We start from the raw sequence: 9954 nt of genomic DNA, 5'->3' as shown, positions 1-9954 counted from the left end.
CTGAAATATGATTGGTTATCTGATATAATTTATGAATATTTTATCTGATTGATATCCTAATTCCTGATTTACTATTTATAAATTATGTTTTCCCAATAAATGTTATATAGTTACCAGTTTTATTGAAAAAATATAAATATGCATGATTTATGGAATCTGGATATTATTGGTTACTATATGAAACTGTTATATTGTGGTATTGTCTGAGATGTATTCTGGAGTTTTGCAGGTTCAGCTCCGATCAAGCTGATAATTCCTTATGGACCTAAGGTGGTCCTTAGGTAGGCCCATAGGCCATAAGATACTCCATTAGGTTGGCTCTTATACCCATTGGGTATTGGGTAAGTCCTTATGGATAAAGTTTTGGGGGACTGCATTTTGGCGTATGGGTGGAGGGTAGTTATGTGTTTTTTTATTTAATAAACCTCATTGTCACTTTTATGAAATCTTTCTAAACTATTTTATGAAATTTACTAATAGATTTTATTATGCACTTATTAGAACACACTAAGCTCCTTGGCTCACTCTCTCACTCTTTTTAGATACTTTTGGTTAGGCACCCCAGACTTGACATTTGGAGGAGCAAAACATCACATACAACATTTTGTTGTAATGTCTCCATCTTCCAAACTATCTTTATTTGGGGTGACATGTGTCTATATTTTAAGACACTTGTTTTATGATGTATTATATTTGATTACTGATGTTGTATTATTTTGATACTTGTTCTTATAATTTTATGGCATATTTTATTTTGTCACATAATGTATTTTATGACATTTTTTTTTATATATTTTTGGATATGTTATGATTTTAAAGTAGGCATAATGCAACAAAATAACCCTAACGTTTGATAGTAGTGTCAAACTTTCCCTTATTGTTTTTTGGAACATTTTACCACTGAACGTTTAACTTTGGGTCAAAAATCACCCTTGATGGATGGAAACCATCAGTCAACTAAAAATCAATGCAAGATGCTGACGGAGCAAGCAAATATGGACCTGGAAGCTGACGTGGTATGTCTATGTGGGAAATCATGATGATGTGGTACTGCCACGACAGAATTTTAAAAAAATAAAATAAATAATTCTTCATTTTTATATTTTTTTATTGGATTAAGGATGAGGTTAATTGGATAATTACACCGCCAACAATTTTTGTTTCTTTCTTTTCACTTTATTATACTATATTTTCTCCTATTTTACTGAGAAATAGGGTTTCCTGTTATGCTAATACTGAGTAGGGTGTTTGAAAATGGTTTAAGTTGAAATGGAAGTTAACATGGAGGTAGGAGCGACGGAGAAGAAGAAGAAGAATGACAAAAAGGATGGATCCGTGGAGGTTTTTTTGATTCGAACGATTCTTACCACGAATGGTCCTTAGAGTCTTTTTAGTCGAAGCTCATGATTCCACTCGTCAGATTATCGTCGCTCTTCTTCGTAAATATAATTACAAAGGTTTCTTCTTTACCTTTCCTTTCTTCATTTTGTTAAATCGGTTGTTATTTTTATCTAGATCTATCAATTAATTGTATTACTAGTTTGATTCTTTTGATTATCTTTAATTACTAATTTTTGATTTTCACAACTAAAGCAGCCGCGCTGTTCACATGATCGAACTGGCATCAGATCTGGGTCTTTACAAGATAATTGTTGAAGGAGATTCAAGGATAATTTCCATCAAACTCTCCTCCCTAGAACAAGACTTCTATGAATTAGCACATTGGTATGGGAAGCACAGAATCGAGATACTCATCTCCACACATGTGATTTCAAGTTTATCCCTAGAGAAGGTAATAAAACCGCTCACCTCCGGACAACCGATTCCTTGTTGGGTAATGATGTTCTCTAATGGTAGAAGAATCACCTCAAAGGGAAACCCTTAAAATCACAGAGCATGGAAGAAGACTAGACCCTTCGTAGCCCTTGATGAACCATATTTGATGAACTCTGAAGGATCTAGTCAATTTGTAACACTCATTTCCCGTATACGTTTCCGTACACAAGTCACAAATGTCACATGACTTTTAAAACCTTTTTATTTTTTTGAAAACCAGTAAAATTTTATTTCTATAAATAAAACAGTTTAATGTAATAATAATAAAATGTTCATTAAATTTTAATACGTAAAATATTCTTAAAGTTCTAACATATTAAATAATACAATCATCATAAGTCAAATACTTTCCAGAGCATTATCATAAGTCTATTACATGCATCTAATAATATCAAAAGTAGACATCATTTTCATACAGTTACTGATGAGGCAACTTTTGATTTATGATATCAGTTGTACTCCTTACTCAGCTCGTGCTAATACCTACGCATGAAACCAATGCACGCTAAGTTTTCACTTAGTGAGGCATACTAATATAAATAAAGTGTAACCAATACATAAGTATATCATAAACTATCAAAATAACTATCAAAATATGAATTAAATCATACAATTCATAAGAATAATTAAAACTGGCTTAGTAAACAGAGTTTATTTTACATGACCTGCGAAACTATATTTAGTATGCCCAACATACCTATCAATCAATATTTTTCCAAATTATCCTTTTATTTGCCCAATGTATGTTGAATGAGAATGCAAGGTACATGAGTTTCACCTAAGTGCCGAAATGGTAATCCAAAAACTTATTATGAATTCCATGGATGCACATATAGTGCCGAAATGGTCATTCATAAACTCATTATGAATACCATGGGTGCACACATACTGCTGAATGTACACATAGTATTGATACGAAAATGCAATATATGCATTAAACAAAATCGATCGATAACCATCATACGAAAATACAACTTATGCATTAAAAAAATTGATTGATAACTGTCATACACAAAGTATATCGAAATGCACCCATGAATCTCAATGCACATACAATAGACCTTTAAGTCAAATTCACAGATTAAACATTTATTTACACATCGATAATTGTTAAAATAATATAGAAGCACATACATATATTTTAGAGCAGTTAATACTCTAAAATTTATTCGTAAAATCATTTCCATAAACATTATGAAAATATTTTAAGATATGGTAAAACATTCTTTTATCAAAACATTCGAGGTTGACTCATCACGAATCATCCTCATATCATATAAATACATAATAATTGTACACACCTAGTATGCCTCAATATTATGCCCTAATGTAGTCCAACTATTCTATGACTTTATCCTTGCCTTTCTGTTTACTTGACTCAAGAGTTTGATTACGATCTACACAAGTATTCATAATCACACATACAATACAAATGTTAGTATACTTTCTAACATTTACACAAAATAATAATACTCAAAAGTACTATTATTTTCAAATTCTAATAAAATTTATCCTAACTTAACATTTCAGACTGAATAGTATCAGTACCCATCCTACAGTATCGATACTTCTCTTCTATGGTACTGATACCAAATTTGGTACCGACACCCACTTCGGTATCGATACCATTCTAGCATTCTAGAATCTTATTTTTGATTACGATATCGATACCTTCCTCTTGGTATTGATACCTACACCTCAGTATTGATACTTCTTTAAATCGGTATCGATACTGTTCATCCAAATCCTCCAATTTAACATTATTGTATCGGTACTGTTCTTCCAGTACCGATACCCTTACGCAGATTGTACCTCTTTTACTTTGAATTTTACACAAATTCCACACAAATCTCTTACTCGTATTTCCAACCATACCATTAAACTCATTATTTATACCAACTAACTTACATCTATAAATATCCTTATAACATCCATAATCTCCAAAGAACACTTAAAACTAAAAATCACACCAAATTTTCAAACATGTTTTTAATCACTTCTAAGGCTCCAAATCTCTTATTTACTTTTTTAACAAGTCAAAAAATGCTTTTAAACTCCAATAACTGACCATATTTCATCATATCACTTAAATACCATTTTATTAAATCACTAATCTCTTAGTTTTAACCGTCTTTAAACTTTCCTTAAGCTTCTATAACACTTAAGGCTTCAAAACCAACCCAAAAATGAAAGGAAAAGCCAACTTGAACAATTCTTACCTTTGTTATGGATATACATGGACGAGAAGAAGATGAATAGAGAACCAAAGTGTTTAGCTTATCATTTTTCTCCTATTCATCCCTTTAAAATTATCCCTTAAAGAATGAATATTAAATTCATTTCCTTCTAAAAGACCATAATGCCCCTCAATTCTTTCATTCTTAATAATAAATCTTAAACATAATTTCCTAAAGTAATCATTGTACTTTTCAATTTATTCAAATTAACCCACCAAAATTTAAATCCTTTCACTATAGTCAATGACCCGATGTTTCAGGTATTACAATTCTTTCCCTTAAGAAAATTCGTCCTCAAATTTTAAGATGTACCTGATGCGAAGAGATATGTATACTACTTCCTCATGTCATCCTCTCTTTCCCAAGTAGCTTCTTCGACTTTATGATTTTTCCAAAGCACTTTAACTTGAGGAATCTTCTTGTTACTTAGTTCTTTGATTTCTTGAGCCAAGATCCACACTAGTTCTTCTTCATAAGTCAAATCTGATCGGATCTCTATTTCCTCTGGTGTGATAATATGTGATGGATCTAATCGATACTTCCTGAGTATCAACATGTGAAACAAATTATAGATATTGTCCATATCGAGAGGCAAAGCTAATTGATAAGCTACCGATCCCACCCTTTTCAAAATCTCATAAGGTTCAATAAATCTCGGACTACACTTTCCTTTGCGCCCAAACCACAATTCTTTCTTCCAAGAAGATACTTTCAAAAATACCTTATCTCCCACTCGATATTCAATCTCTTTCCTCTTTAGATCAGCATAATACTTTTGTCGATCGTAAGTTATCTTAAGATTTTCTTGAATAACTTTCACTTTATCTTCCTTTTCGTTCATTAAATCCAGGCCAACAAGATCTTGATCTTTTAGTTCAAACTAATTTAATGGTGTTTGGCACTTCCTACCATACAAGGCTTCATACGGAGCCATCTTAATACTTGATTGATAACTGTTATTATAGGCAAATTCCACTAGAGGCAAATATATTTCCCATGATCCTTGGAATTAAATCACACATGCTTTTAGCATATCCTCCAATACCTTAATAGTTCACTCTGACGGACCATCTGTCTGTGGATGAAAAGCCGTGCTAAAATTCAATAGAGTACCTTATGCCTCGTCCAAAGAATTCCAGAATCTTGAAGTAAACCTTAGATCTCGGTTGGATACTATCGATACAGGTACTCCATGCAGCCAAACTGTGTCTTTTATATATAACTTCGCATATTTATCCATTGAGTAATCCATATGAACCGGAATAAAGTGAGCTGTCTTGGTCAATCTGTCCACAATTACCCATATTGAGTCCCTTTTACTGGTAACAAAGGTAGCCCTAAAACAAAATCCATTGTTACTCATTCCCACTTCCACTCAGGAATGGATATCAGTTGGAGCAATCATGAAGGCACTTGATGTTCAACTTTCACTTGCTGACATGTCAGGCATTTTGCAACAAACTCTGATATAACTCTTTTAATGGCAGGCCACCAAAAACGACTCTTTAAATCTTGATACATCTTATTCCCACTTGGATGCATAGTTAAAGGGCTATAATGTGTCTCAGAGAGAATATATTTCCTCAGTTGTTCATTATCTAGAATGCAAAGTCTTTCATGATAATATAAAAATTCATCGGTCCTGATTTTGAAGTCTTTGGTCTCACCTTTCTCTATTTGTGCAATTATTGCCAAACATTTTCCATATTTTCCTTGCAGTATTTTTATCCGATCCAACAACATCGACTTTAACTTAAGCTCAGCAATCAAGGCGCCATCTTCCTTAATGATATACGTGCATCCAAAGCACGTAAAGCTACAAAAGTCTTTCGACTAAATGCATCAGCTACCCCATTAGCCTTCCTTGGATAATAATCGATGATCAAATCATAATCTTTTAAAAGCTCGATCCATCTTCTTTGTCTCAAGTTCAGTTTTGTTTGAGTCAACAATTACTTTAGACTTTTGAGATCTGTATAAATATGGCACTGCTCACCATACAGATAATGACGCCAAATCTTCAAAGCAAACATGACTGCTGCCAATTCTAAGTCATGTGCCAGGTAATTTCTCTCGTGAATCTTCATCTATCTCGAGGCATAGGCCATAACTTTCCCTTCTTTCATAAGCACACATCCCAACCTATTATGAGATACATCACTAAAAACTACATAGTCTTTACCCGACTCAAGTTGTACTAGTACTGGTTCCTCTATTACAATCCTCTTTAGCCTTTCAAAACTTTCTTGACATTTCTCCGACAAAAAAAGGCACATATTTCCATAACAATTTAGTTAGAGGTTATGATAAAATCAAAAAGTTCTTCATGAACCTTTAATAATAACAAGTAAGCCCCAAAAAACACTGAACTTTAGAAACATTCTCTGGGGTTTTCCAATCCACTATAGCCTGAATCTTTTTGGGATATACTCTTATACCTTATGTGGAGACTATATGGCCAAGGAAAGCAATCTCTACTAACCAAAATTCACATTTGGATAGTTTGGCATACAACTTATTCTCTCCAAGAGTCTGAAGAACAATACAATGATGAGCATCATGCTCCTCTCTTGACTTTGAATACACCAAAATATCATCAATAAATACCACCACAAATTGATCTAGTTAAGGTTGGAATACTTGGTTTATCAAATCAATAAATGCTACAGGAGCATTTGTCAAACTGAATGGCATCACCATAAATTTGAAATTTCCATATTGAGTCTAAAAAGTTGTATTTGAAATATCATTCTCTTTAATATTTAATTGATGGTATCCTAACCGAAAGTTTATCTTAGATAACAATGTTGCACCTTTCAGTTAATCAAACAGATCACCAATCCTCGGAAGAGGATACTTATTCTTTATTGTCAACTTATTTAACTTTCGATAATCTATGCATAATCACATAGATCCATTATTCTTTTTCACAAAAAACACAGGTGCCTCCAAGGAGAAACAATAGGTCTAATAAGTCTCTTATCTAGCAGCCCCTACAATTGGGCCTTTAATTCTCTTAACTCAGTTGGAGCCATTCGATATGGAGCCATAGAAATAGATTTAGTACCCGGGTAAACATCAATCTTAAATTCTACCTCACGGGCTGGAGGTAAACCAGATAATTATTCTGAAAAAACATATGGAAACTCCCTAACTGTTGGAATATCATTTAATCTCACTTCTGATATTCGAGTGTCTAGTACATTAGCCTGAAAAGCTGTACACCCTTCCGACATCATTTTCTTTGCCCTCATTATTGAAATCACATTGAATGGTGATTTCGCTTTTTCACCAATTACTATGATTTCCTAGTTTTCCTCATCCTTAAAAAATAATCGCTTCTTGCGAAAGCCAACTCATCCATGATGTGGAGACAACCAATCCATGCCTAAAATAATTTCAAATCCATCGAAAGGCAATTCCATCAAATTTATCGGGAACACAACCCCTTGAATCTATATCGGACATTTTCTACATACCCGAGTTACTCTTGCACTATGACCCATAGGGTTTACCTCTATCATATCACTATAGATTGTTCTAAAGGAATTCCTCTTGCTCTAATCAACTTTGTACTAATATAAGAATGGGTAGAACCAGGGTCAACAAAAAAATATAGGTTCATCAAAAAGATGGAATATACATGTTAAAATCTTTGGGTCGTCTCGATCCTCATTAGTCTTAATATTATAAATTCGGGCTACTCCCCGAATCTCTTATCGCGGGATTGACTCAGATTTTCCACCGGATCTATCTCTTCCTCTGCCTCTATTGATGCTGCTACTGATCTCTCAGCCTACACTGATCTATCCCCGGATCTCTTAGGACAGTTTCGAGCAGAATGTCTAGTTTCACCACATTAGAAACAAGTGCCACTGAGCAATGTACATACTTCACGGTGAAATTTGGCATATGTCTGATATAGAGTAGTTCATTCTCTAAATGCTCTTCCTGAGCTAGCAAAAAAAGACTGTGATTTCTTAATCTTTTGTGAAGCTACAGAGGAACCATCTCTATTATTGTATCGGGAACTCAAACCCTTGCCTCTCTTAGCATGATAAGAAGTTGAAGATGTTCCAACTCTTTTTCCCATCTACATACACTGCTCCGTGGCTAAAGTCTTCTCTTAAGCCCTTTCGATAGTCTTAGCTCGGTTTATGACTTCTTTCAGGCTAGGCAAGTTTAAAGCCAACATCATCTCTTTCAACTTAGGCCTCAATCCTTTGATGAACCAATTACGTTGAGCTTTGTCGTTGGGAACCACTTTAGTAACAAAACTACTCATCTTATTATACTCAACCTCGTACTTATGTATTGCTCGATCACCTTGTTTCAAATTAAGAAACTTCAGCAGCATCGCCCACCTAAACTGCTCACTGATGTACTTGTTCTTAAATTCATTCTGAAAAATCTGCCAAGTCACTTGCTCATGTGGTGCATACATCGTAGTGTTTTTCCACCACACTCGAGCTAATTCTTGAAGTAAATATACAACTCCTCCCAGCTTTTCAGAATATGAGCAGTGAAGACTTTCAAGCATTACCTTAGTTTCGTTTAACCATAAATCAGCATCTATAGGACCTTCATCCTCTTCTCCCTGGAACATATGAGCTCCCAAACTTTTTAACTCTTTAGGGATTAATATCCGTGGTGCTGGAGGAGTAGGGGGAGGTGGAAGAGGTTGAAATTGAGTCAATATTGCATCGAGAGCCTACATAAAAGCTCCAAACTCTGGCACTGTCATACCTTGATGTACAAGTGCACTAGCATTTTTAGACTGTATTTGATGCTCACTATTAGCTTTATTGCTCTCGCTACCCGACCATTCTCTAACTTCTTGTTCAGTTGCTCTCCGTGAGTTTGTAGATTCCGACATCTAATAGGACATACATAATAATAACAAATGAAGTTAGTAAGGAGTGACATCAATCATATTCTAACAACACCATATCAATAACCTTGACATCTTAGTGGCATGTAAACCCTTTTTTAAAGTAAAATACACCTAGATAACTGTAGCTCTGATACCAATAAATGTAACATCCATTTCCCGTATACGTTTCCGTACACAAGTCACAGATGTCACATGACTTTTAAAACCTTTCCGTTTTTTTAAAACAATAAAATTTTGTTTCTATAAATAAAACATTTCCATGTAATAATAATAAAATGTTCATTAAATTTTAATACGTAAAATAGTCTTAAAGTTCTTACATATTAAATATTACAATCATCATAAGTCAAATACTTTCCAAAGCATTATCATAAGTCTATTACATGCCATCTAATAATATCAAAAGTAGACATCATTGTCATATAGTTACTGATGAGGCAACCTTTGATTTATGATGGCAACTGCAATCCTTACTCTGCTTACGCTAATACCTACGCGTGAAACCAACACACGCTAAGTTTTCACTTAGTGAGGGATAATCATATAAATGAAGTGTAACCAATACATAAGTATATCATAAACTATCAAAATATGAATTAAATCGTACAATTCATAAGAATTAAAACTGGCTTAGTAAACCAAGTTTCTTTCACATAACCAGCAAAACTATATTTAGTATGCCCAACATAGCTATCAATCAGTATTTTTCCAAATTATCCTTTTATTTTCCCAATGTATGTTGAATGAGAATGCAATGTACATGAGTTTCACCTAAGTGCCAAAATGGTGATCCACAAACTCATTTTGAATTTCATGGATGCACATATAGTGCCGAAATGGTCATCCATAAATTCATTATTAATACCATGGGTGTACAAATAGTGCCGAAAGTACACATAGTACTAATACGAAAATGTAACATATGGATTAAACAAAATCAATCTGTAACCATCATACAAAAATGTAACTTATGCATTAAACAAAATC

This window comes from Hibiscus syriacus, unplaced genomic scaffold (genome assembly GCF_006381635.1).
Source record: "Hibiscus syriacus cultivar Baekdansim isolate YM2019G1 unplaced genomic scaffold, ASM638163v2 tig00110610_pilon, whole genome shotgun sequence".
Classification (NCBI taxonomy): domain Eukaryota; kingdom Viridiplantae; phylum Streptophyta; class Magnoliopsida; order Malvales; family Malvaceae; genus Hibiscus; species Hibiscus syriacus.
Note: the sequence above shows the minus strand (reverse complement) of the source record.